Here is a 26,788-nt window from a genome sequence, read left to right on the forward strand (position 1 = left end):
GCGTGAGGAAACAAAGACAAACATGGTGACAGAAGCACAGAGACACAAATACCCCCTGAGCCCAATACTAACAGCCGAGCTCTCTTACAGCACTAGAGCTCTGTTGCTATTCCCCAGTCGGCTCATCAAAGATTCATCCAATTACATTTAATCCAGGTTCTCTGCCTCTGCAGTGTATAGCATCGGACAAAAATCAATGTGGCTGAAGCATTCCACTGTAATTCGCAGCTCCTCAAACAGGCCACATCCGATGAGATCACTTCCTGTGCCCCCAGGTTATCAGTGACACTCCTCTTCCTGTTAGGAGGGCAGCGTCGTTCTGGGGAGATCAGGGCCCTGATATGTGTTGGGATGTGTGTGTGTGTGGGTGTGTGTGTGTCTGTGTGTGTGTGGACTGCAGAACAGGGTAGCTCTTATTTGCACATTTGACAGCAAAAAAAACTGTGGAACAAATCGTAGTGGGGGGGCACAGAGATGAAAGAACTGTTCCTGTACGTTAAAGGTCCGGCTCTCCGAATTTAGATGAAGCTTGTGAGTGGAGTTTTACTCAAACAAAACAACATAAGCCTTTTCTCTTTCTTTTTCTTGCAGAATACCATCCCAGAGGGGAGAAGAGCCTTGGTCATTACATCCTGTAACCAGCTCCGCTCTTGTCAGCACATGGACAGAGCTGCTCGCAGGATAATTGTTAGTTAGTGTGATGAAAGGAGGAAATCCAATAGATGAATAAAGCCTTTTTGACAAAATGTTGAAGTTCAATAACATTTGAGTCATCTGAACTTCCTCTTCCCCTGATTAGGCATATAATGTACCTGGATACACATAGAAATAGGTTACACAGAGAATTCATGATCTTCATGACGAGGTCTCAGAGTTCATGATGAAATACCTGTATCTGGCAAAGCCCGTCCACATGACTCTCTATCTAGTTCCCATCATTGTGTCCTTTCCAGTCCAGATCAAAGCCACGATAACATAAAGACAAAGCAAGAGCAAGTTAAGTGTAATGGAAATCAACATGACACGAGGAGCAAAGTCAAAGCAATAAAGCATGTCCCTGAATCTCTCATCTGTCGGACACTCGTTTGACACCTGACCTTCAATGATGTGACAGAGCTGCCATTAGAGACGATAACTCGAGTCAAAGGTCACGCCGATCATCGATAACTTATTCCACTGGTCCAATAATGGAGCACGTTTCACATCCTCATAATCATACGCAAGAGAGAGGACATCCAGATAATCATACGCAAGCCCCTAAACCGGGAAATTGAAATTGATTAGGAGCACTGTGTGCTTCTGCCCAATAATCAGCTATTGATTCTGGAGAGGCTTTTGAGATTTTGAGCCTACAAGATACTTGGGTGAGGGATTGCATGTAATTATTTGTGAAGAATGCGTTTTTTTTAATACAGCAGAAACGGAATGAAATAGGTCTGATTTAATGAAAATGTTTATTACTATTCTGGTTAAACACAAAGCCAATGAAAAATGATTACTTCCTGGACCTTTTTCAAATGCATTTCTGGTGATTGACTGTTGAGGAAACCGGAGGTCTGCGGAGGGCTCTCTTACTTCTTAACATCCTGCTCGTCACTGGCGTTCAAAGACCCCTGCCTCTCCCTTCTCCCTTTTATCACTCTTTCACTTTCGCTCTCGCCTCCTCACAACTGTCTGAAGTGCTCTGCCTCCCAGGAAAGGGAATCCGGCCCGTGGTGGGTGGTCTATCAGCATGTAGCCTCAGTGCACTACAGTAGAGGTGACGTGATTGGTTCTGAAGCTGCTGGTCGCCTCCACCACATGCCGGGATGCGAGTTCAATTAACGCATGAAGCCGCGCACCTGCTGTGTTTGATAGGGAGGAACCAGGCCGGGAAAGGTCAGGTGACTGGACCAATTAGTGTACTGCACTGATGAATGAGCTACTTCTTGCTGTAGAGGACGAGAGTGTGAACATAAATGAAAAAGGGAATCGTCATGTGGAGTTACAGAACAGATTTATAGCAAAATAATAGGCCGTCACAGCTCATAGCTAAGACGTCCCAGTTGGTGGGAAACTTAAAGACGGAAAAACTTTGAATGTGTCACAGACCCCCTCGAGAAGAAAATAGCAGGCATCATCAACATTTTATAAAGACGGCAGATGGCCATGATCTGTGGGCTTGCCTGGAGCAGGACTCATGAAGAAATTGATGTTTGGACAGAGACAATGATGAATTAGGACATGTTTAAGTGACTGAAGAAGAAAGAGGTAATACAGAAAAATGAAGGAAGAGCCAGAGAGACAGTAATATCCATAAAAAAGCACAGATGGTATCATCGGAATACCCTCAAGAAAGCACCAATACAAATAAATGTGCAGAAAGTTTGTAGCTACGAAGCCATGACAAGATTACCTTTGGTTGTTTTCCAGTCATATGAATTGTTTGTTTAGGAGCCGGAGAAAACAGATCCCCCGCCCCCAACCTCAAAAAGAACAATGAGTCTGATAACAGCCCATAAATTCCACCTGGTGTTCATACACTTTCCATGAAACTCACAAATTCATCACCTCTACCACCCACACGTCCTCTCAAATATACTACATATATCAACCCAATAGCTTTATAGATGGATTAAAAATAATAGGGATAAAAAAGTGACTCATTCTGGATAAATTTGCTTAATAAATATTTATTCTACCCTGAGTTTCACCCTCGACTTCAAGCATTCTCTTGGCCTTCAAGTGACAAACTGCAGGAAAACAACAACACACTTCAGAGGAACAAAAGGATAACCTCAAACTCTCTGGACATTGTGAGCTGTGAAAAACTGACCCACTCACATGTTGTTTTCCACTGACTTTTATTAAAGTTTCAGATTCGCGGTTCAGCTCTGGAGCGACAGTTCCTTTCCCGCCGTCTGCGAGACAATTTATTGTGAGTTCACATCGTTCAGTGGCAAGGAAGAGACTCCCCCGATAGGAGTGGACCCGATGGTCGGGGGTCCAGCTCAGGGTTCAGGGATGAAATGATCTGAAAGTTTCTGTGCCCCCTCAAACAAAACTGCCAAATCGATCTTGCAGGATCTGTCAGCTGGGATATTCAGAGGACGACTGGATGAGAGTCAGACCTTCATTAGTGTTAAAAAATCTATATATGATTTGCTTCCCGTTGATTGAACCTTGTTTGGATCGATGGCCACAACCCGCATTCTGTCTCATACTGCGCTCTGTCTCAATTTAATGACTATTAATACTATGTCACTGTAATAAGCCACTCAAACGGCACACAGGGACCACACGTCACTGATTGGTGCTAGATGATGGATATTTCTAAAAACCTAAATCATTTGTGGTCGGGTTTGTGTGTGTGTGGTCGGGTTTGAAAGCGTGTGTGTGTGTGTGTGTGTTTGTGTGAGCTACACACAGAGTTCCTGTGCAGCCCCTCAGGGACAACCAATGGGTGGGACTCACAACAGAGCTGCAGTTTGGGGGGGAAGATAAGACTTTGGATTTTCCAAACCAACTGCTATACATTTTGGAGACACAACACCACAGATTCTGATTAATCAAACTCAAAACAATTTAACTATGGAGCTCTTTTGCAATATGGGAATATCTTAAAAATGACTACTTTTGGAGTGCTGTGGTCACTTTAGCTACTAGGGGTCTCTCATTTAAAACACTAACAAAAGTCCTGGTTTGCCTAAAACAATACAAACAGTGGAAGGACAATGCAGACTTGTTAACTGGCTTTGTCATATGTGATTTGCGCGAAAGCAGAAATGGACAAAGCCACTGGTAAAGAAGATAAGACGCAACTACAAGCCAACCAATCAAAACGTCCCATAACCTTGAAAATGTCTCTGGGTTTGAACATTGTAGGAAACATACATATACTGTAACCACACAACTCAGCTAAAAAATATATAGTTAAGGTCTAGTTGTGGAGATTTAAAGAATTGTTATTATTATACTACTGGAAGCTGCTGTTACTTAACCACTTGAGGGGAGAAGGACGTCAAACCAAAGTTATAACTAAATAAAAAATGTATGTATTTATGGGTTAACAGCTTTTACTGGCTAATATCTCAGCAAATGTATTCATGATCACACATCCATCAGACACAACGCCTGAATGCAACTCCAACCGATTTGCATTTTTGCCTAAATTAAATCCTATAATACTTCGGGGAGTATGACATGACAGCTTGATAGTTGGTTAAGAAACATAAAGGACATCTGAGATGGATGAGACATGTAAACCACGTTTTCATTAAAGGAGAACAAAGGGTCACGGGGAGGAGGAGTCGGTGATGAGACATGGTTTTTGAAGTGCTTGGCCTGACAGCAGAGATGTTCATAAGAATTAAAACACCCGGCAAATCCCCGGTGAGCAAGGAGTCAATGTCCAATGAAGTGCAGCTGACGCGAGGGGTAAGATACATGAGCGTTTAATACTCCGTGCTGTATATCAGGATGACAAGCCAGGTTGTTCAGCTCTTTTTGAAAATATCATCTTTTGAACCTTCAAAAGGGAAAACGCTCAGACAGAGAAAACCACATTTTTCACTGCCGATCAGTTTCTGTGGTCACACCAAAGGGACGTTCAAAACCAACAGAATTACAACAAAGGTAGCGCTGCTCCGTGAGTAACACAGGGGAGGAGGTCTTGAGCAGGAGGCGATGACACTGACGTTGTGGGTGCACAAGTGTCTGATGACTTCTTTTTTGTATTGCAGAGGCAGTTTTCTGGTTATACAACCTGTGTGCTCCCTCCACACCCCTGCATCTCCATCCAGCACCCAAACTCTGTATCCCTTCTCTTAGTCATGTTCGTCTTCCTCCACTGCTCCCGTTAACTCCGACTCCCTCCATCTCCTCCCCTCCCGCCCTCCTCTATTTCATCCTACTCATCTTCTTTCTCCCCCACCTCGTCTCCGCCTCCAAAGTAAGTTTATTGCTCGGGGAAGGTGAGTGAGATATCCAACCTCCACAGGTCGTCCTCCCCCTGAGCTCATCCCTCCTGCCGTCACCAAAAATGGCCGGAGGTCGGCTTATTACTCCCTGCGATGTTTACAGCAGGAGTCGGGCTCTTACAGCACTGCAGCGTTTTCTGTCACGCTGTGCCAAATTACTTCACCTATCACTCACGCACGACTCCGGTCGAAGTCTCCATCGTTATTTGTTCCACTCCTCACCTGATCGACAGAACAGTAATTTTCGCTCCTGAGAGAAATTACTCATTTTATGGTGCGTGATCTACAGCGCTCCGATATTCAGTGGAGCCATCAGATTTAAAATAGATTTCATTCTGTATAGACTCGGCCGGAGCACGTTTTTCACGTGGTCTAAACCGCTTTAATTCTGATGATCATGCAGAGAGTTTAATGGTCAGTATCCTACTGGACATCGATAACGAGCACCATAAAAATCCTATCCTAAAATAAGTCTTGTTTTCTTATTGTGTCTTTTTCTCCAGTCTCACTAACACAGACTTTGGTTGTTCCCTGTTGGCTTCCACCCAGACAGACTTTAGGGGAATAAAGTCAGCTTAGGTAACATTCCATGTCTTCGAGGCCTCATCAGGTGTCTCACGAGGGAGCAGATCCCAGCTCTTATAATTGGGAAACCTGGAGTCAGGACAGCAAAGTTCTCCTCGCCTGTACTACTGCTCCCTCCAGAGGAGGAATCAAGACGACTTGAATGAACTTTTTTTAACTTTTCATCCCGCACATCTTCAGCAGAGTTTCGGAGGAGAACCATTGAATGTTTTCCGGACACTTCGCTCTCGAAACTTAAGTAAGGATAAGGATCTCCAAAGCTGTTAGTTGTACAGGCAGTTCAATAACTGATATATGTCCTGCTTAGTAAATATAAAATGATCACAGCTCAGCTTTACAGCCTTGTTTCCTTGACTGTGTCACAAGGTGATGCTATGAAATCTCCATCTTTCCACAGATGATTTGCTTTGCAGCTTCACCCAACTCTTAACAGTAAATTCTAGCAATAACTCATCGCACTAATTAACTTAACACTTGAACCAATACACGACCTTTTAATGAGACACGTTCTTCTAATCTGCAGATTGATTGAGATGGAATAACTCCTCACAACAATTGGATGCACCCTGGAAATGTAACCACCTACACTCTCTAATCAAAGAGAAGGTGATGTGGCCAATTGCAAGTCATTAAGGTGCATTGAGTCTATTTTGAGGCCTAGAGGATGTGACAGGCTACCATCAATCTGATCACCAACCAGTTTCATGAGTCCATTAAGTCAGTTAGCCGTACAGCAGAAAGCACCAGGTGCTATTACAACTAAAGGACAGTTTAATAGTGATATACAGTGGACAGGCAACAAGCATCACGCCTGTGAAGCCACACACTTCTACTCTATGTTATCTTTACATGGCTCAAATGGTCGTCTCTTGGATTGGCATGTTTACGTGTACTATGTTTGATTTGTAAGTCACTGACATGATAACTACCCCAACACATGCAGAGACTCACAGACGGGACAATAGTTTTTTAAGATATAACATCCACCTCAAACCCATTTGAGGACGAGCAATGGTACGGATACACATGTAATAAATGCCAGACCGACAAACAGACATTGATACATACAGCCAAATCATTAAAATGAAGAATTGTGTTGCAAAATGCATCTTCTCCAGGAGTATATCATCCGTTATCCGTTATATGGGCGTCTTCTCTGCCATTTTTCATGGTATTTTTAGGGTTTCGGTATATGTCCTCTAGGAGAAAAAATGTTGTGCTACAACAAATCATAAAGGGAAGGGGAGAGTGTTCAGGAGCTGCTTCTTTAAATATGGATTCTTGAACTATTAAATAAACAGAGAAAGAGGACATGTTTTTGGGGTTTGAGACCAAAATCGTCCATTCTATGTCAATGACCATGCATAAAAACGGGCCTTGAGATGGACATTTATTTTATGCCATTGTTACAACAGTGCATGTCCAATAATTAAGGTCCATTTTGAACCACTACTGTATAAACTGTTGGAGAGCATTTGGCAGGCTGTAAATGAGATCCCCCGGGACCACGCTTGGTTCGACAGGGCCAATTATAGGGGATTCGCCTCTTTTGTGTACTGCCACACAAAGATTGATGGTGTTAAATTAATCTATTTCGATGTTACATGCATTTTAATCAGAAGTCACGCCCCTCCGATCGATAGAAGAGTTTCCTCCATCCCCGCGTTTGTGGGATCCACTCATAAGGTAGGTCGGATACCCAAAGGGTGAAAGCAGGCCCACCCCTGCAACACTGTTGCTTCTCAATGCCTTTCACTAACACAACCTCACCATGGACGTCCGGGCATATGCAATCCGCTTTCAATCAAATGTACGAGGAGAGGACGCAGTGACAAAGCTTTGAACTTGCAATTACAAGAACACGGCAGCTTTATTTAAATGAATCTGAAGGAACAGGGGAGATGGGGAGAGACACATAAAGATCAGAGAGGCTATGTGTGTGTGTGGCCTGAAAAGACTGACATTTCCATTTTGGCTCTCATTCGCACAGAGGGAAATTGTTTTGAGCCTGCACACAAATATAATCACCCCCCAATTTGATCTGCTTCCCTTTTCTCCTGCTAAGACTCTCAGACTTATCAAACAAAAGCCTCACTCTCTGGAGTGGGGTCGTAAGGCGAGTTAGATTCTTCACCGAAAAACAAAAGTCAATTAGTCTAATTAGAGGTAGGGACACAAACAATGAGTGTGCAAAAGCAAGATCGAGGGAGAGGTGTAATAAGAAGGGGAAAGAGCTGTATGTGGGTGCGAGCACATTTCCCAGCTAATGTGTGATTGCACAAGCGCGCCACTTAAACACAGTGGGATGTATGTGCAACCAAAAAGAAGTAAAATGAAAAAACAACAGCTGCTTCCATCGCTGAGGAGCAGGAGCACGAGGAGTGGGAGGAAAACGAGAGAGATGAGGAGAAACGGAGGGGAAAGAAACATCGCTTGTGCTCATCTGGGCCTCTGTGGCATCTGCCGCCGCTCGGTACCTCAAACGGAGATGAGAGGGGGTAGGTAGGGCAGGAACAGTGGCAAACAGACACACAGACAGACAGGCAGACTAGGCCAGCTCCGCAGAGGCTATGCTCCAACAGCACTGAAGACAAACAAGTGTTGCATAAGTATGCCTTGTGACATCAAAGCCGCAGATGCATGCAAATATACATGTTAAACATACTGGTTGCACCTTTGGGAGATCTGTGAGAGAGTCATGTTGGGTGCATGAAAGGCCACATGGGGATCTGAACTGACGGGAGAATACTCAGCGGAGCGCAAACCTCGTTCAATGGTCCCCTTATGTGCATCCATGAATTGTTTGCTTGGAAATTGGTGAAAATGTTGCCACATTCTTGAATCTGCCCCTCGAGTACCTCGAGTCTGGTACGTCCCAGACTCGTACCACATCCTTCAAGTTTTGTGGTAATCCGTTCAAGTATCTTTTAGCAATCTTGTTTACAAACAATCGTAACACAAAGTACAGCCTCTTAGAACATGTTTCATATCCACACTTTTATACTCGTCACTCTGAGCCAATGCATTTGGTCAGTTTCCCAGAAGCAGGGAATAATCTGCTAATAGATGCACCGGCGAGAACATTAACATCATTATTGCATCCGAGCTAAATATTGATTTTGTGTATTGTTGGCCTGTCAAACAACCTCAGTGGTGACAGCGTGACAAAAAACAATTTTACCTTACGCTACTGAAATCTGAAGGAGTGTGCATTCATGGCAACAAGAAAGATAAGTTTGAGTAAATGACTTACATCTCCTCTGATCATTATATATGCACAGGGCGTGTCTAAATCTTCTTTTGCTAGTTTAATGGCAGAAAAGGTCAGGCCCTGCCGGCCGCATGCTTCACAGGGGGATGTACTTAGTCTCTTTATTAGTCATGGGTGTGCTGTGGCCGTAACAATAAATCAGAGGGTCACGGGGTTGTGTGACTGCCTGCATTGTGAAAGGATGGCCTGTAGTGCCGATCTTATTGAGTATAAACATCACATGTCTATTAAAATGATTTATCTTTCAAAACTGTGGTCAATCACACTCATGCTCAAAGGATTTTCTTTGCAACTACTAAAAAAAGCATTGAGTCAAAGTCACTGGTAAAGAAAGACGTGTGTCTGCGAAGCCAAAGAGACACAGTTAAGAGTCTCAGGACCAAAATGCTGCACAAGAAGTGAATCTCTCAACAAGTTAAAACTGTATATCAGGGATTGTTGCTCAGAGTTTGTGCCCTTGCAGCCAAAATCCCTCCTTTGAATACCCACCAGCTGTGTAAACAGCCGTTGGTTATTTAAAGTTTTCTACCCCAATATTAAACAAGTATTTCACATATGAAATAATTTAAACTGGTAGCTGTGTCGTAAAGTTTGATAAGGATTAGGACTAATGGATAAAAGTGATAAACGCAGAAAAGCTGGGGCTGAAATCTCTGCTCCCTCAGATGTTCTTTTTGTGATGCATGGACGCGCACACACATACACACACACACTTCTACTATCTTCTTGTGAATCTGTAAGTGGTGCCTTTGATCTGCCTCGATGAGGAAAACGCATATTCAAAAGCAGCAAGAGCGAGAGATGAAACGCCAAACCAATTATAGCGAAGTAAAGCGATATCTGAAATATGCTGTTGTCCGTAAATACGTGTTCACATAAGTTTTAATACGGTGAGAAAAAGTCGAAACACCAACACGTTGACATCTTTGCAGACTCTGAAAAAGATCGTAATGAATGTATGAATTCATCTTGTTGATCAAATACAGAGAAGTCCGACACGTCATTAATACAGGAAATTCAAAGTGCAAAAAATCTGAGTTGTGGTGCAGACTCAATGTAGACACCCTGTAAGCTACTGATGTAATCTCAAAGTCTATCGATAACTTTCTATTGTTGACATGGCATCAACTTTATGCTTAATTTCAGTGGACTGCTCTTCATTTGAATGGGTCCTCTGGATTACGTGAATGAGCTTGTCATCAATGTCACGGTTTGTTTCAAAGGCCTCTGCTGTAACAGCTTTAACATGGAGATGCTTCAAAAAGAGCAAAAGCTGATTTCCCAGCACTGCCAGCATGCTCACCGTAATAACACCAGCATGCTGTTGTTGCAGCACGTTTACCACGATCACTTACGTGGTTGAGCGTGTTAGCATGCTGAGGCTAATGCGCCTGTGATTTGTTTTTGCAGTAATTTCATTTTGATGGTGGGGCAAGATGAACAAGTGTGCGCCAAAGTCATCACACTTTATCAAAAGGGGTCCATTACAGTCTTTAGCAGATTTCACATCAATCACTTTAATATTCGTGGAGCAATTTCACACAAAACCCACAGATGGTTTGTGATGGTGTGTCAAGACGTTGGGATTCCTCCAGGAATGATGACCATGACAAAACGTGGAGATGATGAGATGTTTCAGGGTGGAATGAAGTGGTGGGCTGGCCCGTCGACAGGCAGAATGACATATCCATTTACACAGTAATAATAATACTGGTTGATTATTGGGTTGTAGGTTACACTGAAGGCATAAGCTAATCTCCTGAGTGCTTCTCGAAATGGGAAAAAATCTCTGAATGAAATAACCCTTCATGTCATATCAGCACCTCTCATGTCGTGCATCACTTCGTGCAGCGATGATAAGCTCTTAAATATAGAACATGCTTCAAAATGCATCAGAAAACTTAACGCTGATCCTTTTAAGTGGCAGTAAATCCATCTGGGAGAAGTGAGAGCTGACCGCTAAGATCCATTTTCACGCCGGTGATTTGCATCTATTTAGTGCTGGTGGGTATGAGTTGTGTCAGCAGCTGCTTACCTTCGATAACCAATTAACCTTTCTCTAAACTGCTGCACCTTCATCAGCTTTATTAAGATGGATGAGTGGAGAAGAGCTTGACTTATTTGAAATGATACAAAAATTGTCTGTTGAATTGTCCCATTCAGTCGTTTGAGACTGAGGGGTAAAGAAATGAGAAACCAACCAAAGGTGAGATTGGGGCAAATAACTTAATAGTGCTAATACACAAACTGGAGCACGAACAATATGGATTTTCGGGGAGCGATAGTTTATTCAGTAAAATAAAAGTTCTATTATGAACTGATATACATCCACCAATCGATACATGGCGGATAAATATACTGTAAGAAAGAGGAAGATGCACGATGCACTGATGCTGCAGGCGTTGCACAGTGACGCATTTTAACTTTATTTTATAACATAACACTTGCGAATGAAGGAAGAAAGAATAAGAAAGAGTCAGAAATACTGCGTATCATGGAATGATTCACCATTTGTGGGAGGTGAGGTACAACGTCTTCCCACAGTCTCCTTATGTGTTTAAATCCACTTCACATGGAATCCGTTCATAGCCTAACTCGAGATGTAGCGGCTCTGCTGCTGTCAGAGCTCTTAACTGTAAAAGCCACTAAGAGTCAGTTTGCTTAATATGGTCAGGACGGGTTGCAACAGACAGCAGCACCACTCCCTGTATTGCCGTGTAGTTCCTGTGTACTAATACAGTTCCTCTCTTTTAACGAAGCCATAATTGCTGAGTCATGCTCCCTGATGACGCCTGCCTCTGTAACTGAGCCCAGTATGTGAGATCTTTAAATTTCCAAGGCTAAAAAATAATGAAATAATCAGAAGCTTTGAAGGATCCCGGACATCCCGGTGATAGATGTTTACCATGGCAAGTATTTCAAACAAGCAATACATTTTTTTAATGTATCCTTTGTGCGACGCCACTGGCCGAGTCAGCTTGAAACGGAAAGAACAAAAAAAAGTTAAAAAAAAAACAAAGCAACAACACACAAGTCTGTTTTTGATGTTATCTTTCGTAAGTTAATCCAATGTTCCCACTTGCCACTTACTTCCTCCATCATTCTCCACCCCCCACCGGCATGGCTGTCATCGAACCCACTCGGAGTCTGACGGCAGGATGTGATTTACACCTCATGCCTTCCTGTTAGTCCACTTAACCCTGACTGCAGAGTTGTGATGCAGTAATTGGCTTGACTTAAAGCCCGATCTCTAAATCATGCAGGCAAATCGCAGCAAGCTAAAACACACAACAGACACACACACTCACAGACCATCTAACAAACTCACACTGACCTTTTTTTCTTCACCTTAACACTTTTCCTTGATACAGCATTCTCTAAACAACAGGTTGCTGTACTGAGAGCTCCATCTCTATCACACACACACACACACACACATACACACACACACAAGTACATTTCACACAGGGTAAATGTACTCAACCCAATGGTCCAGAGTAATGTGTCTGCCTTACAGAGCTTGTTTCCCCCAATGGTGGCCTCTATTGATTGCACCTCAGAATAGTTGCTCTAAAAGAAAGTGAGCTTTTGAGAAAGTGCGGTGAGTCTCTTCTCTGGCTTCTTGTTTTCATAGTTTTTAAATATTGTGATTCTGTAGAGGCAAAGATTTTGCACATAATGGTAAAAACAAATGATAAGATTTCATTTGTCAATGTTAACTCCACACAGATTGTTTTCCTGCATAAAATATATGAAATTGATGCTTTTCACATTCCGTTTCAATTCACATGGAAACCCTTTAATATTCTAAGTGGCTGCTTGAATCAAATGACCTGAGGATAAGCATATACAAGGAGGATATATGAAAACTACTCATAGTAAGTCATCTGCCAACAGCAATATGTAGCACATATCATAATCGTAAAGATCCTCCCATAAAAGTAGACCGCATCGGTTAAACAAATTGCCACAGACAGGCAGCACGGCAATCTCACCTCGACTTAACCTTCAACATCAAAGCAAAATGCAAGATACCTCAAGGCAGGAGTGAAAAATCACATCAATTATATTTCCCTCATTGAGACAATCCTCTGCTGAGAGAGGGAGACGATGAGGATTGAGAGGAAAAAGGAGGAGGAGAGGGAGATACGATGCTGTAGCTGGAAGGTGAGACCTTGAGTGAGGGCAGCCAAGTTAAGAAAAGGAATTACGCTTTAATCTGAGGCAGCAAAATGGGTCTTTCATGTACTGGTGTGTGTACAATAACTAAACGTAGCGTGTACAAGCGGCCGTGGGAGGGACGCAGCAATGAGCCAACACTGAGTCACTACAGTTTATTGGCTAAATGAAGTACTGACACACACCAGCTCTTGTACTCGAAAATTAGCTCGGAAATAGACGCTGCTTTTTTCACAAATAGCAATTTCCTTTGACAAACAATGCTCCGAATGGGTCTGCTGTGCGAGATCAGTGCAGCACCAGGCCGTGGAAAATGTTGCTTAATATACCTTTAAAAAACAGCTCTCCTCAGGCCAGGTTTCCTGTTTGCACTGGCAACGTTGCTGTGGGTGTTGCTTTCTCTCCAAATACATATCCATGAAATATAAAGCAATGCACACAGGATGGAGGGGGGGGGGGGGCATCTGAGATGCCGCAAATCTCACTGGTGACTCAAATTTAATCACAAGATTTCCCAAAGTGCACGCTGTCTGTTGCAGAGACACAGCCATCATGCATAGAAAACAAGGATGAGATGCCATTAATATGCATGTATCTGCTCCTCAGACACACTACAAGCATCTGTATTTTTAAAACTAAAGTACGGGTAAATAATTAACAATGACGAGATTTACTTTGCTCATCTTGCCAGTGGATATCAAGCTTGAATTAAAACCCAAAGACAAACATTAGCCAAAGCCATTAAGCTTCTGATGTCTGGAGTATAAATGCCGGTTTAGCGATTCTTAAATTTAGTTATTCAAGTCTGAAACAACTTCACCATAATGAAGAAAGCAGCCACTTAGGGGTGTCAAGCATTAACAAGGTACTCGGTGCACTGAGTTCATTGGCAGAGATAGGGAAAGAGTGAGAGAGAGTGGTAGAGGAAGGAAGTAAAATAAAAAAAGTAAAGGGAAAAATAGAGTTAGAGTCCGAGCGCGGGTGACGTCTGGATCTGTGCAGCCAATCGGTGTCAGAGTCACAAACACCAGTAAGTCTGTCGACTGTCAGAGCGATTCATCAATCTGGTCGACTCCGTGACAAAGTGAGAAGAGTAGCACAGGTGCTGTGTGCAGGCGTGTGTGTGTGTGTGTGTGTGTGCGTGTGCGTGTGTGTGTGTGCGTGTGTGTGTGTGTGTGTGTGTGTGTGTGTGTGTGTGTGTGTGCGTGTGTGTGTGTGTGTGTGGTAGTTAATGAAAACAAACTAGTGAGCTTGCCAGATCGCTGATGAGTGAAGTGTCTATGGAAAGGTTGGAGCCCTTAATTGATTTACCACCTGCTAAATACCCAGGTCTGTCAGTTCTCTATATAAAAAAAAGATAAGTGGCAATGACAGACCAAAAAGTCGCTGGACTATATCAAACCATTCACACAAAAAAATGAAAAAAGCCGACAGCGAAGAAAAGTAAAGAAAAAGTGCAGTCCCTCGTGTGATTGCTTCGAGCTGAAATAGGAGACTAGAAGTGAATAAAACACAATAGCCTGGAAAAAAAAAAACGAAGTAATACCACAGACACAGCCTGAGACCATCTTCCATTACACAGGCTATTTGTCCCCTCCAATTCAGTCCCTATACATGCAGTTCCCAGAGGCAATACACACCAACATAAGCCCGACATCCACTATGGGGAAATACAGCTCTGGGATTTCATCCAATCAGTATTACAACTGTTTTATAAGATGGAGCGGCATCATGGCAGCAGTACAACCTGAACCTCTCAGGAGATGTGTTGGCTGGACATTTCTATTCAGAGTGAATTCACATCCAAGTAAGTGCACTACTGCAGTCTATTGTATTTTTCGTTTTTTTGTACAGCAGCATTGAATTGCCTCATTATTTCCCATCAAAGACAAACTCAGGGACGCATTTGAGTTCTTTATTTAAATCTTGAAAATCACTTGTCAGGCTGCTCAACGACTCATCTGCTTATTGTGAATGTGACACAAACAAATGGAACAACCATTGTTTTTGATAGAAGTAAACCTCAGATTGCAAGAAGAGAGAGAACAATTACTGAGGTCAGGTACAAGGACTCTGAGGCATGCCATTCAGTGCAGGCCAGTTGTCATAATTCAAACCATTAAAGTATCTGAACCCGAGACTTCAGTTGCTGGGAATGAAGAATGGAAAGCTTCTTGACGCCAGACTATAACTACTTATTATAAATCAAATCTCTTCTCTCACTTCACCGGCAGTCGGCCTCTTTTTTTGGCCTTACAATTATTTTAATCATAAATCACTTGACTTGAATTGATTTCATTCACTCTAGTCCCTTGTTCCTGGAGCTTTCTGGCCCCTGTTTCCTGACCTGGAGGTATCTCTGATTAGCCTCTGTTACTGCCACTAGGGAGCAGTTATAAATGGAAAAAGCGGCGCAAAAATATGAATATGTTGACCAAAGAAAATAGTCAAACCTGTAAAGGTGACATCTAATGCTTTTTCAGTTTGTCTTTCCTCCAGTGTGTTATTGCCACAGGAGATAAGAGACAGGAGCCAAAACCAGGAGGTTGAGGCCGAGGCAGAAAAGAGGAGCTGCAGCAAAAGACACTTTGAGGAATGAATCTGAATATTAGTACGATATGTCTGTCTTTATCAAAACCTTAAAAAAAGGCATAAAATCCTCTCAGTTGCACTTGGCATTCAAATCAAGGATGCACAGCTTGTGGGTGATGAGTAATTGCAACATAAATACTTTACTTGGCCGACATTAGCCCATGTTGCCTTTTATGACAGTGTAACCTTTACACAATGCTGCACTTCTTAAGCTGTGACCGAGCTGCTTCAGCCCTGTATACCTCTGACTGTGTAGGGTGCGAAGACATTACATGTTCCTTCATTATTTCTCCATTTCATCTCCTCCCGCCCGCCTGCTCCCCGGTGTCCGTCTTCCAAAGGGTTGCCTGTGACACTGTCATGGCAACAAGCATTTGGAGATGATGATGCTTACAAGCTGCAGAGTATAGTAACATAACCCATCATAATAAAAAAAAACATATCAATGCCGTTAGTCTTTTCATATGTGTGCTTTTTGCTACAGAAAAGTATTGAAATCCATTTAAGTGAGCTGCAGTTCCAAGAGGAGGAATATGGATCTTGATGAGGTGTGAATCAGGATCAATTGTGAGGGGAAGTTCGATTTTTTTGGAGCAACCAAAGGAACATGTGTGTTGCAACTTATCGTTCAGTAAAGAGGAAGTTGAACCCAATTGCAAAGTGCCAGGTTTTTGAACTGAGATCACAAGTGTGGCTCATAACTGAAGCAGAAATATCAGAGATAGACTTGTTGTCCTTCAGGGGGGGTCATGGCTACTACGGTAAGAGCCTCAGATACAGAATATACACAAATGGTATAACTGTTACTTCTTTCGGCTGCTGATTACAATGCCGCTGAGACAGGTACTGTCAACAGCGAGGAAACCTGAGGCAGACCCAGAACATATTGGTAGGATTACACTAAGTATCCCACCTGGTCTGGAAACAGCTTAGGATCCCACTGGAGAGGCTGAGTGACATTTCAGCTACTTTGTTTTCTGCAGAGATTGCTTTTTAGATAGTGTTTTTTTTGAAAACCCACGTTTGTGAAAATTTCAAAAAAGCAGGGTTTTTCAGAATCCTTTTTAGAAACCACTTGGGCACGTCGGCAAAAGAGCAAACAAATGTTTAAGGAAACACAGGGGAAGGGTATAAACCTGTAGAATGGAGCTGGTGGATACGATGGAAACAGATATCGCGCTGTGGTGCGAACAGGAGACGGCGTGGAGCGACTTGTGGCGAGTAAGTAAAACTAGGAGCTAAACTGCAGGGCTAGGATGCATCCTCCAGCCAAACAGAGGAGACGGACAGGGAAATGTCATGACCACAAAGGGGCCCAACAGAAGACTTTGAGCTATAAGTGAAAATGAACTTGAATTTAGTGCCACGTTGATTGGTTCAATCAAACTCTGGAGGGTGGATTAGAGCCTGACCCTATCCCTGACCATTTAACATTGACCCTGACCACAACAATTAACCCGGATCCCCAACCAGCTAACGTAAACCCTGACCTCTAAACACAACCAATTAACCCAGACCCCCAACCAGCTAACATTAACCCTGACCTCTAACTACAACCAATTAACCTGGACCCCCAACAAGTTTCATATTGGTACAACATGAAAATGTCAATCCCACTCCCATGTATAGGTTTTGGAATTTTTGTCATTTTAATTATTTCATTTTACACACTACCTGCCAGTGCACTCACATATTTTACATTTCACGCCTTCTCTTTCGTTGTTTATTTGCACTTCACTCTGCAAATTGCTGCGTGGTGTCTTTCTGATAAAAGTGATTTCGAGTTTATGTAAGTGGTGGCTTTACCTGTTTACTAGAAAAAATGCTTCTTTGTCAATATCTTTCATGAAAGTGACATAGCTTGACTGCTAATATGCTTTATTAAAAAGGTATTAAGGCAGTTGAAAACTAAATTAATTTCTAAGACCAGGACAAAGCTGCTAATTCAAAAAATTTCCACAGCATAAATAGTGTCATAAATAAATGCTGCCACTTTTTCAAGAAAAAAAACTAGTTCAAACAAATGTGAACTAACAAAGAAGTAAATCAAACCTCTTTTCTTTTCAATGTTTATCATGTACGTATATTTTTACTATGTCAGCAAAAAATCCTTTCCTTCGCTGACCCAAAAGGCTTCCTCCTTTTTATTCTTTAACACCGTGAATTCAAACAGATGACTTCAGATCAAATAACCCTGTTAAAACTTTGAATAAAACTTGTCAGCCCAGCCAACACAAAGGTCAGGGTTAAAGAGCGCTTTATGAGCCACGTCCCCTCTGAGAGCCGGGCCCTCTGTGAGTGAGAGGCGACATTTAGCAGTGACTTGTAAGGCCACTCTGACTAAGCGAGTTATGATCACACACAGAGCAGAACAGAGTGAAGCGAGACAGTCAGACTGAGGTGATATCAGACGGAAGGTCAACGGGAGGAAGGAGAGAGTCAGAGGGATTGGGCTCGTCCTCGTCTATTGCCCTGTCACTCATTTAGCCGCATGGCGATGTCTGGCAGGGCGGGGACTAGAATGAGCTATAAATAGAGTGAGGCAGGATGGGAAGAGGACAGAGGACAATAATGATACATCAACCAGGTGGAGAGGTGGGCTCCTGTGATGTGTGTGGCAATTACTGGTCCCTCTCCGCGATGGAAAACATCAATCCCAAATTAAATCTTGATGAACTACCACAAATCGACATGGAGAATACGCACATAAACACACACACACACAATCTATTTATAGCTCTGTCTTTGTCAGGACCGTCATTTCGACTTTGAATCTGTCTTTCTAACAACAAACCATTGAATTCACCCGACCACAGCCTGAATGAGCTGAGCGTGGAGGCTTCCATTGTTTTGACTATTACTGTGAGAAAGTAGGGAGTGAAAAACAAAACAAAATGCATCAGCACAATCTTCACCCAGACGTCCACCAAGGCTAAATTCTCAAACCCCTTATATATGAATCCTAAGTTTAATAAGTGGACACAGAGCTTCCTTTATATATTCAGTGAGCTTGGTAAAGGTAATTAAGATCCATTTATTCATCCCAAACACATGCACAGACCTGCAAAGGCACACTCATGCAGGAAGGAAAATTTAATCTCTGCTTTTTACCCATCTGGTGCAGGACACACAGAGCAGTGAGCGACCATGTACGGCGCTCAGGGAGCAGATGTTGGGGAAGTAAGGTGCCTTGCTACAGGGTAGGGAGACTCTTGGATTTTTGGACAGATCAATCCAGGTTGGTCTTTTGTTGTCTCTCCGTGGAGTCGAGACAGAGAGCGTGAAAGAGAGAGAGAGAGAGAGAGAGAGAGAAAGCAGGGGCGAAAGAGTGACAGAGAGAGAGAGAGAGAGAAGGCGAGAGCGAAAGAGTGACAGAGAGAGAGAGAGAGAGAGAGAGAGAGAGAGAGAGAGAGAGAGAGAGAGAGAGAGAGAGAGAGAGAGAGAGAGAGTGTGCTTAGTCCATCACAGGAAATGAATTTAACTCTGGGTATATAATTTGATCCTTCAACCTCAGAAATAGACACATGGAGGCCATGAGAGGAGGAGGTGGCGGCTGGGGGGTCTGCCCCTCATTCGCGCTCCCGCCCCCCGCCCCACTTCACTAATTAACAATTGTTTTAATCTTCCTTTAATTCTGCAGACAATTGCACAATTTGTGTGAGTGTTTGTGTGTGTGTGTGTGTGTGTGTGTGTGTGTGTGTGTGTGTGTGTGTGTGTGTGTGTGTGTGTGTGTGTGTGGGGCATGGCAAGGGTCCCTCACACCGTTCACCAGATTAGTTGAGCTGCTCTCCACCAAGCATTGCCCACAGCGACCCAAGGTAATTGCTTTTTAATTAAGCCCCCGGTGATAATCCCAATGATATTTAGCAGAGACACACACCAGCGCGGACTCATGCGCACACGTGCACTTGCCTGCACAGACAGAGGCTGAAAAGGGAACATGGAATGAAAAGTAGAGGAAGACATTCCACAAGATTTACCCGTCCGTACACTGGACCAATGTGTAATAGGCTTTCTTGTTATTACTCTTTTGTCCACACAGGTAGGTAAGGGCAGGAGAATATGAAGTCATTCATGTAGTGAAGCAACAAATGAATTTTCCCCTCGTGCCCAATCTGAGAATATCCCTTTAGACTGAAAATGAGCACCCAGACCGATTCTGGACATTGTGTGTGTGTCTGTGTCAAGGTTTGTGTGTGTGTGAAACTCTCTCCAGTGACCCACAATTAGGCCCTGCACACCTCGAAGATGTAAGCTTCTATCGAGCTGTTCTCCCCAGATGTTCCGATAACGATACTGGCATCAGAAATGCCAAAAATGCTGAGTTGGGCATCAGCAAGTTCACAAATCTATGTCCCGATCCGATAACTCTTCAAGTTGAATAAGTTTCACCCAAATAAAACTGCAATTTCTTTAAGTCACTTCTTCTCTGCTGCTACAAAACATCAATTGCGCTGTATTTCGCAATTGATGTTACAGTTTCTAAAGTGACGAGGAAGTAGTGATTGGAAAGTCTCAAAAGCAATGCTGCGACATGTACTATGAGCAAAACTTAATTTGTAATGGTTAGAAAGTATTTATAGTTAGTATAGGTTATATAGCCTAAGAAGTTATTAAAATGCACTTGCATCAGATCTGTACTCTGTATCCGCCAATAACCAAAGTCCAAGAATCTAAATCGTTATTGGGAAGAGGAAAAATGGTGCAGCAACATTTCTACTTCCTTCTTCTGTCAGTCTGTGTCTCTTTCTTTCCCTGCTCTTTCTCCAGTCACAACCACTATCTCCTTCACTTCATTTCTATCCTTCCACAATGTCTCTCTATCAATCCTCACACTTGTCAGCCATTTTGTGCATTTTTCTTCCTCTTCTCCCTTCTGACTCACCCTCTTCTTTTTTTCCGAGGGACATCACATTCATCTCCCCCAGGGTCATCGGTGGACATGTCCCTACTGTCAGACATTTGGGTGATAACTATGAAATATGCCAAACCAATGAACACCCTCACTGGCACCCCAGTCGTAAATCTCATTTCATTTCTTCTCATCCTCAACCCGCTCGGCATTTCCTTAGATGTCATTTGTCCGATGTGTGAAGGTACCACGTGAGGGAAGTTCAGGCTTATGTTGGGCCGTCTTTCACAAACACTTCCATTGCTCATGCTGATCCATCCGGATCCTTCGCTCGACTTTCTTGAACATCCCCTGTTTGATTGGGCCGTCTCGTGTCTAATCTTATAACCACGACCTTCCTGATTTAACGTCTCTTTTTGGTTTTACTAAAAAACGCTCGGCGCAGAAGATACATGTCAAGAGCAAGAGCTCCTTTGGGCAAAGTTGAGCTTTTAAACAAACTGCTCAGTATTTCAGAGAGTGATATTACTGACTTTACCCGTCATTCTCATCAAACTCCCCCCCGATGCAATTTCTACAGTGGCATCTGACTCCGGCTACTCATTCTGGTTGTTCTCTCTCTGGCAGATTACAGACTATATATAGCATGATTTATCTTTAATCTCCCTGTGATATAACCGTACAAACCATTTTCAGTAGTTGTTTGTTTTTGGCGCACCACAGTGCTTCCCTCTGAGGGCATCCTGAACGCACCGGCCTCCTCTTGTAACCAAAGCACTGATAACTCCTTCTTCCCTCTACCATCTTTTGGATATCTTTATTCCTGTTATCCATGAATACATCCTTCTTGTATTTAGAGGAAATTGTTAATAAGCAACATGCATGCACACACACAGGAAGCGTCGCACACAAACAAACTCGCACCCAGCCTTGGGCTATTAAGGTGACTCGCGCATGATGTGTGAGTGGGTGTAGCTTCAGCCTCCCAGGATCTGACCCTGCATGATTAGATGTTGCCGTGTCAGAAAAAAAAGAATGATGCATTTGATCAATGTTTTAGCTGCATGTAATGATCTGCTTCATAAGCGTGGCATCAAGGCATGCTCAAGTAGCGTGTAAGCCATCTGTCTGCGACTTGAGGGAAAGATAGGCAGTTTTCAGAAGACGGGAGGAAAAGAGGGGGAGCATGAATGATTTAAGAGCGGCATGCAACGAGCAGATGACTGCATAAATAGAAAGAGGGGGAATATGAGCTAGGGCATATGCTGCGTATGGCTTAGTGAGGAGTGGTATTAGGGAAACTGGTACAGAGAGGAATTATGACAGGAGAGGGAGACGACAGGTACAGTAATGGAAGGGAGTGTGGCTTTAAACTAAAAAAGTTTGATTGGATAAAACTTTTCTTTCCCTTTAGTATGATTGTGTGTGCGTGTGAGTGTGTGTTTGTCAGTGTGTGTGTGAGGCTGATGATGAGAGAATGACACACCGCCATCTCTCCTTCAATCTGAAACGTATATTCGGCAGCACCACAGAGATTGAGGCGCTAGTGTAAACAGAGAGAAAACCATGAGCATCGATGGTGGTGGGGTTGGACACTGGTATCATGCAGGGAAGAGAAGGAGGAGCAAAAAAAGGAAAATGAATGCACTTCTCATTTTATTTCTGCTGGAAGGTCGAGCTGGCCACAAAAACGTCACTGCCTCCAAATCAACATGTTCCTCATTCCCTCCGTTAACAGTTACCTCTATTTTTTGGTACTTTAAGATTTTATTTTGACAGTATTACAAATTCAATAGTCAAGAAGTTGATGTCATCACGGGAGCACAAATGAAATTATGACTCAAATCCAAATGTTTCCTGTTGTAAAGTTTAACAAAGGAAATGTAAAAATTTGAAAGAGTAAACACATCAAGGTAACAAGGGTGCATCCCATAGCAGTAAAGTGACTGTGTATGATAAATAATGAACAATAAGTATAATGCATCATTTACTTAAGTGGTATGCTAAATATGATGGTGGTAGTGCAATGTTTAAGTATTTTATTGCTATATTAGAAGTAGAGGTGGTCAGGGCATTAAAAAAAGGAATGAAAGTACGAGATGGAGCTGAATGCATCACTGTGGAGAGTTTGCCTTTTGGCCACTGAGTCTGCAGGAAGCCGTTATTGTTGTGCCGCCTCGACCGTGGTGTGATCCAGCTCGGCATGTCCTGGCCAGCCGTAGACCACCATGTGAGTTGAGTTCTGGCCGAGGCTGCCCTATGAAAACAAACATGACTTCCATGACGGCTGGATTTTTCAACCTCAGGAAGTTTTTCCCTTAAATACTGGAGAACGCCAGGCAATCTGTTTCCACCAGCTTCCAACCTTTTCACTAAGCAAATCACCTCCTGGCTCCAGGCTTGAACACAGGTAACTCACAGACACCATTACAAACCCAACTTTATTTTTACTAGCCTATACTTTCCCATTAATAATTAACCCATATAAGGCATCATCACCATTGATCATTTTGCTCATATCTCACCAACACAGTGAACTGTAATCCTCATATAAGCAATATTTATCCATGTGTTAATATACTATAAATATGCTTCAATGGAATTTCCCTTTGACACTTCCATGTCTGTCTCTGTCTCCGTTTCTCTCTCATCCTCCCTGGCTGCAAAGTGTTGTTTACTCTGACCGTCACATGTCTAGAGTCTGGGTGGCTGCAGAGCTCTCCAGCACCATAAAGTCCATCTGATGACAAACCGCAAAGGCATTAGCAGTTTCGAGCTTGCTGTTGGGGCCTGTCTGAAAGCCACTAATGGAAAAGTGTGCACAAAATCCATCGCTATAGTGCACCGTAACACAACACACATAACACACACACACACACAACTGGCTCGATAAATGCATTTACTGTAAACGGGAGAGACAAAGAAGGATGTAGAGATTGAGAGAGAAGTAGCAGGACTTAGTCTATATTTAAATTTGCATCCATTTAAATCTGTTGTTATTTATTACGTATTAATTTGACCACACAAATCACCACTATTTATGAATCTGTTCCCACTTAAGTCTCCTCTTCTTGTGAATTCTCCCCCAGGCTGCGTGAGTGTAAGTGTATGTGTGTATGCTTATGCTTGATTGAGTAAATGTGTGCGTGCGTGTGTGTGTGTGTGTGTGTGTGTGTGTGTGTGAATGTAATGGGTCTTAGCGTGCGTGAAAGGAAAATATCTGCGATTTGTACGTGAGACTGGTTACTGGAGGGAAAGGGAGGGGGTGGGGGGGGGGGGGGTTGTGGCTGCACCTGAGGCTCCAACTGCTAATGCTAACACTTGCTAATAACCCGAGGGACCCTGGTGGAGGCTCAAGGACGGTTGAGGTCAGGCAGCTGGGCTCCGTGCCTGAGTCACCTGTCCTGAGGTATCTGTGAGCCAGGAGCAAAGGCGGTAGGATTGTTGAGCCCAGAGGCCAAAGCCGTTGCCAGACAAACAGTGGGAAAGACAAGCCATGACTCCACATTGTCACAGCTTCGGGGCTGATTCTAGACACACACACACACGGCAGGGGCCAAAGACACAGAAGTGAGAGTAGCAGGACAGTCCTCAGGAGACAAATGGGTCTTTCAGCCAATTCTCAGCTACTGATTACACACAGAGAGACGGAGCAAGAAGAGAGGAGATGAAATGAGCCGCCTGGGCCCCTCTGTATGTCTCAGTGTAATCTAACCAGTCATTCTACCCACAAGGACTCTTAACCAGTAAACCACTCAAATCACAAATAAAGTAGAAGGTCACATAGGTCGAGTCAGTGGGATTCACATTTATAGCATATGTCTGACTTTCTTAATGGACGTGATTATAATTCTTTGTGTGGAACAAATGCCCTCGAGTAGGACAACAAACATAAAGAATTAAAATTAGTCTAATAGCTTACAACGTCATTATACATTAATGTTTTGTATCCAGAAAGTGGGAGAAGAAAACAATTCAAGCAGAAAATAATAGATGCAATTCTGGAAACACTTCAAGTTAAATGGCTTCTGCTCCAGAGGCTGCAGAGCTCAGTATTAGAGATCAACACAGTGAGTGCTCTTAAAGGGACATGCAAACGGGCACACACACCGAAAAAACGCTGCCATTGAAGAACGATTAATGCAAAAAAGACGAGTAAAAGGTTATGATCCAGTAGGTTTTTGTAAACTTCCCATCGATCGCAGCTCGGGGAGCCGGCTCAGGGGTCACTCTGCTCTGTGCTGCCACTGTGAGACATAGTGAGGACCAATATGATGGAGGTCAATAAGTTTTAGAAGATAAGCTTGGCTTTGCAGCTTTATTGAACTGCCAGGGATGAAATACAGCCTGCGTGTTGCGTAAAGCCTTTATGTCACAGGGCCTGATGTCAAGGAGAGTTGTTGACTTGGTCACTCAGATCGGTTTGAACTTACAAATATCAAATTTGTGCCTTTTTTTTATATCTGCTCTCAAGTTCTCCACTTGTTCCTTCAAGTAGAATAATCAAAATCAGACACTGGCCAACGCTGTCCTGAAGGAGCAGGAGAAGCCGAACCCAAGAGGCTGAGCCCCGAGGAAATCCATCATGGAGGAGTCACTGTTCCAGTCTGGCGGCCGGTGAGCGCGCCCCGGGGAGGCAGGACAAGCCCGGCATTACTGATTCCCCGAAGGGAAGGCCAAACGAAGCTGGAATGAGTGATGCAACCCAAGGGGAGGGTAATCGAGTGTGGAATGACTGATGTCTCCCGCTGGTAGGGACGCAATCCAGGAAAAGGTCCGGCCTCTCAGGATGCTGAACGGAGCCAAATGAGTGATCGTTCTCCAGATGAGAGTTTACAATGAACGGAAGGACGGGAGGATTCTGTGCGTGTGCCGCAGAAGAGATCAGATTTCACCTGTTTTCCTTGTAAAGTAAGCAGGAGGCAGAATGGCACATGCATGATAAATAACTAAGGAAGAGCAAATCTGTGTGAAGCCACCTCATGCCTTATTCTCGACCTTGTGCTGTCTCTGTTGCTCTCTGTATTTCTCAGATTTTTAGACTCAAGGTGGAAGCAAAACCTGTGCAATCTGTATTTGGCAAAAACACAAAGAAAGACTGACAAACGACAACATCTACGTGGTAGAGACAGGGCCGGGCGCTAAAGAGAGATGGATTTATGGATTAAGGGCGGATTAAGTCAAAGTTTGTTGAGGCGTGATTGAAAACTAGTCCGGTGCATTAGTCCCTCACTCTCCCTTCTGGGCTGTAAAATCCCAGCAGCTGGTCCTCTCTGCCCTCTGACTCCCTGAGAGTCAGTCAATGTTGTGGCACAGCGAAGAAGATCAGCGATCAATAATGATCAACAGGACCAAATGACGACGAGTCCGCCGCACACCACCGGTTGTTTTCTCTAAGGTGAAATCAATACGGCCGACAAACAGCGGTAACAGGTTACAGAACGACACGACTGGGTTTGGTTTGTCATTAAACATCCAGATCACAATCTGTTCTGCTCATGCTAATTCATTCGAGGCAGGAATATGCTCAGCCGTGTGTGTGATTCCAGCATTTAAATGACTCCGCCATAACAAAGTCTCTTAATAACTTAAATTACCGGGTTTAATTATTTATCGCAGGCATAAAAGTGCAGATTTCATCAATACTTCACACACACAAATGTATTAGTTTATGCCTGCACCACCATAGAGTCAAAAGTTTCTTCAAAAATGACAGTATACAGTCATTTTTGAAGAAACGCGCGCGCGCGCACACACACACACACACACACACACACACACACACACACACACACACACACACACACACACACACACACACACACACACACACACACACACACACACACACACACACACACACACACACACACACACACACACACACACACACACACACACACACACACACACACAACAAACAAACACAAACAAACACAAACACCAGGGATGCACAGTTGGAATCATTGTTATGCAGAAGAAGTGCCAAAAGTCCTGTAGTCAGGTGTTTATACATTGATATATTTTTTCAATATATGTTTTTTTGTTCCAGCCTCAGTATGTGGAGTTCATAACACCCCAAAAAACATTGCACAGACTGTCTTGACAACCGAATGACTTATGAAGAATAGGACTAAAAGAAATAGAGGACAAACGCTGGATGAGGGAACGACAGACAACTTGGTGACACTTAGGAAAAGAAAAGGAAAAACTCAAAGACCTTGCAACAGCTATCACACAAACTCACAATCAGCTTTCTCAAATCCAAAAGCCACACTCCAAAAATACAATAACAATAAAAAGTTTGCATGTGCGAATATTCCCATCTGATTTCCACATTTCCATCTAAAT

The 26,788-nt window shown here is 43.2% G+C and overlaps 1 protein-coding gene across 7 annotated transcripts in view; it reads right to left on the bottom strand.

The window, feature by feature from the left end:
* The window catches only part of utrn (utrophin), a 164,932-nt gene that overhangs the window by 76,497 nt on the left and 61,647 nt on the right, over positions 1 to 26,788 (bottom strand). The window lies entirely within an intron of this gene.

The sequence above is a fragment of the Platichthys flesus genome, chromosome 18, assembly GCF_949316205.1.
Source record: "Platichthys flesus chromosome 18, fPlaFle2.1, whole genome shotgun sequence".
Taxonomy (NCBI): Eukaryota; Metazoa; Chordata; class Actinopteri; order Pleuronectiformes; family Pleuronectidae; genus Platichthys; species Platichthys flesus.